Here is a 4291-nt window from a genome sequence, read left to right as displayed (position 1 = left end):
CCACTGGCTGTCTCCTGTATGCCAGGCAACCAAATAGCCACTGGCTGTCTCCTGTATGCCAGACAACCAAATATCCACTGACTGTCTCCTGTATGCCAGGCGCTGTGCCATTGCTGAAGGTGCCCATCCTGGAGGGCTCTCTGGACTGCCAAGCACCTTGAGGAAAAGAGCCGTGTGCAGTTGCCTAAAGGCTCAAGGTGGAGAGTTCCGCCCACAGGAAAGCCTCCCAAGGAGGGACCTTTGACCTGGTGTTTGGAGAGTATTGAAAAAGAGTCACAGAGACACTTGGAAGGATTGTTCAGCAAAAGTAAACACCGTTTAGTAGCAGGACAGACCTTTAGTATGTCTGGAACTATAAAGAAACTTAGTGGTCAGGGAGCCCACGTGCTGCCAGGAACCCAAACCTCTGCCTCACAAGTGAATATGCCTGAGACCCTAGGGCTGATGGGCCCCATCTCTCCCTGCTTCCACGTGTGGCCACTGCCTGGTCTCACTGTGTTTGCCAGACACCTTCCCAACGTAGTAGGCCCCTCATTCTTGAGAACAACCAGGCTGGTGGGCTACGCCACTTGGTGCTCTGCCCGGGCACTGCGAAGGCCGCCATAGCAATCCTGTGAGGAAGGTGCAGTCGTCATCCCATCTCAGGGTCTTATACTGCCACAACACAGAGTCTTACACAATCTGTTAATGTCACACATTTTATTCTGTTTTTAAAAATATAATTTAGGGAACAGAAGCCCAGAGAGGTTAAATAACTTGCCAGAGGCCACAGTGTTGTGAGAGGTAGCCAGGACCTGAGCGGACCAGCAGCTGCTCTGCCTGTGCTGCTAAGCCTCTGTCCCCTACCGCCTGCCCGGCAGGCCCCTCCCTGGGACCCGAGTTAACATACGTGTCAGTGCAGCTCTTTAAAGCATGTTGGATCTGTTGGCTGGATTTCTAACTTGTGATTTACAACTGATTTTGATCAACCACAAGTACCAATATCGTGTATAATGAGACTGAAGGCATGAACGAGCAGGCTCCACTCTGGAAGCTGTTGTGGGAACGCGCAGACGTGGCCCTCGCCCTCCGGCCGGCATTGTCGCCAGGCTCATTAGCACCCGTGCTCCTCGCGGCCGTTGCTGCTCGCTGCTCACCAGCTGTCCCTGCTGCTCTGTACAATGTCCTCTGTGTTCAGCTCACTGGGTTCCTGTCCTCGCCGCCGGGAGGAGACAGCCCTTCCGCTGGGGATACCCACGTGGCTGCCTGTCAGTGGTGGCACCGAATAAAGTAATAGGCCTTCGCATGGCATATGGTGTCTGGACTCGGACAAGATGCAAAACTCTTCTGCAGCTAATGCACGATGACTCATAGCATTGCTAATTCTTCAGACAAAAGCTGACTCCCACACCCACACTTTTAACCCCTCCAGCTGAAAGTCTTGAGTCCGGGCTTCTGGGTTGCTCTATAAAATGTGTTATATGTCTTGAAGGCACCTAGAAAGTCTTGCTTTGCTTTGGGTTACAGTTATTTTAAATTTCTAGCTTAAATTGTTTTTTTTTTTTTCTCTCGAGAAGGGGGATTTTTAAGCTTTAATTTTCGATTCCTTAAGTATTGGCAAAAAATCAGACAGAAGGCATTGTGTTAGTTGAACATTTGACTATTTTTTTTTTAGAAATTAACTTGCTCTCCCAAAAGTTTCATAGAAACTGCTGCCTGATCCTGTGTCAGTCAGATTGTGAGCACTTCAAGCCCCTAACGTTATCCTATTTGAAAGTTATAAGGGAACGTTGATTCTTGGGTAGAATATGATTTTCCATGGTCCCTCCTAGTGTACTAAATACAAAGCCCATTTAAATAAACAAATTCTACCAATACAAATTTAGATTATAAATTTCCATAAAAATGGTCATTTTCAAACCATAAATGACATAGGTGGGGACTTCTAAAAGAATGTTTCTCCTGGATTTCATATCAGTTGTACTAATAGCTATCTAAATTTAAACTGAGATTTTAAGTCCTAGAATAAGACAGTCATTTGCATTTATATACTCAGACTTTAGTTTGTTCATAAATAATTTTTTATTAAACACTTTAAACATTTCATAGTCAAGAATTAACAATATAAAATGATTAGTCAGTTTCTAATTATGGTCCCATTTAGTAAGTCTGTTGTAGTCAGTCTGGCCCATGAAAGCTTTTGCAATCAGAATTCAACAAGTAAATGAAGTTACAAAGGAATTTCAACCTGGGAGGCTATTACAGATTTTTTGCAAATAGATTACATTCTGCCACCCCAAAAGATTTCTTTGGGGGAAGAAGCCAGAGACTCATATTCTCAATATTGATACTTCATTTTAATTTCAACTTTAAATCCAACCTTTTTGCTTTCTTATCTATAGGTAAGAATTCAAATATGTGTCTGTCTTCTTATAAAGAACATTCTACTTTTAGAAAATGAAACAAATCCATAAAATGTCTAAACGTGCCTCAAAGTCTATATCCCACTATTTGATGCTGTTTTTCTAATGCATTCTCTAACATTCTTGCCCTTTGCTGTTAAAAACATCCTTGTATGTGTTTGGTGAACTTTTGAATGTATTAGGCAGTTAGAATTCACTACAGTGAGCATGCATGGAGATTTCCAGTTTCGCTACCACTGCCTTGAATTCGAGAGCTACATTTGTTGTTACTGTTTCTGGTGCTTTATTTTGCCCTATTTCCACTCATTTTTATGAAATGGCAAAATGCAATGAAATATTCAAAGAGTTACATAAGGACAGAAGCCCCTGCCGAGCCTCAGTTCTTAGTGTGCATGAGCTGATCAAGTGCTCTCTCTGTCACCTGGGAGGCTGGAGGGCACACTCCAAGGGGCAGTTGTTGGGGACATCAGTGGATAACGTGCAAAAGCCCAGGCTGATCATTGGCACTCGGAAGATGAGGACCACTGGACCATTATTCTCACTCTTGGCAAAACCCTGAAGAACAGGCTGTGTTAACCCAGCTTCACAGATGGGGAAGCTCCAGAAAGCAGGGTCTTGGCCCAGGCCCATGGCCAGGCCTCTGCTGTTTCTCGCTTGTGCACACTTTTGACCTAAGAACAGGCGGCCTTCAGAATGGAATCACTTGGAAAGTGAGAGCATCCAAACCTTTAAACCTTGATTTTATGGAATAAAGATAGAAACAAAATTATTGTAAATAAGAATGGAAAGTATTGCCATCTCTTCTACCTAAACTGGCGTGCTTTATAATTAAAAAGCAGCAAAAACATTAAGCTTAAATATTCACAGTGACATATCTCACAACAGAGTCTAGCTGAAAATAAGCACCTACCCGATGTCACTCATCGTGCTTGAGAATACAGCTCCATCACGGTGATGTTTACAGCTTTTTATTAACAAAACATTTATTTCCATGTGTTAGATCTCTGTATACTCTACCTGTATACTAAGGTAGATTTGAAAGAGTTTGCAGAGAATTAAAATAAAAGCATCTTTGGGCATCACAGAGCATCTTGGTAATGGTGGTGGCAGAGGAGCAGGGCGTCCTGTTAACTGCTACTGACCCTAAAGCTGTGCTGGGTGTATAGTTACCAATGCCCCCTAGCTCTTGCTCCAAAGTTTTCCATTGCTGTTAATTATATTATGTCTATGTTGAGAGACTTAAAAGATCATTCTAAAGAAATATATTCTTTTTTTTTTCCTTATTAAATCATAGCTGTGTACATTGATACAGTCATGGGGTACAGTGTGCTATTTTTATATACGATTTGAAATATTTTCATCAAACTGGTTAGCATAGCCTTCATGTCATTTTTATAGTTATTGTGTTAAGACATTTATATTCTACATTTAGAAAGATTCACATGTACCCTTATAAGATGAACCATAGGCATGATCCCACCAATCACCCTCCCTCCACCCATCCTTCCCCCACCCCTCCCCTCCCGCTCCCCTTTTCCCATATTCTTGGGCTAAAATTGGGTTATAGCTTTCCTGTGAAAGGTATAAATTAGTTTCATTGTAGGGCTGAGTACACTGAATACTTTTTCTTCTATTCTTAAGATACTTTGCTAAGAAGAATATTTTCCAGCTCCATCCATGTAAACATGAAGGAGATAAAGTCTCCATGTTTCTTTAGGGCTGAAAAATACAGAACACTTCACGAATTTGTGTGTCATCCTTGCACAGGGGCCACGCTAATCTTCTCTGTATCATTCCAATTTTAGTATATGTGCTACTGAAGCAAGCACAAGAAATATATTCTTTTTTTTTTTTTTTTTTTTGAGACAGAGACCTTTATTTACAAAATA

General features: G+C 42.1%; 1 protein-coding gene and 1 non-coding gene across 2 annotated transcripts in view; one reads left to right on the top strand and one right to left on the bottom strand.

Moving 5' to 3' along the window:
- Nucleotides 1-4291, top strand: part of RALGAPA2 (Ral GTPase activating protein catalytic alpha subunit 2) — a 374339-nt gene that overhangs the window by 300201 nt on the left and 69847 nt on the right. The gene's annotated exons all lie outside the window — the stretch shown is intronic.
- LOC111727996 lies at nucleotides 4125-4231 on the bottom strand. Its single transcript, XR_002775421.1, has one exon. It is a non-coding gene; the product is annotated as a U6 spliceosomal RNA (small nuclear RNA).

This window comes from Otolemur garnettii, unplaced genomic scaffold (assembly GCF_000181295.1).
Source record: "Otolemur garnettii isolate 467f Iridium unplaced genomic scaffold, OtoGar3 scaffold00136, whole genome shotgun sequence".
Lineage (NCBI taxonomy): Eukaryota > Metazoa > Chordata > Mammalia > Primates > Galagidae > Otolemur > Otolemur garnettii.
The sequence above is the reverse complement of the archived record's forward strand: the minus strand, read 5'-3'. Positions and strand labels throughout refer to the sequence as shown.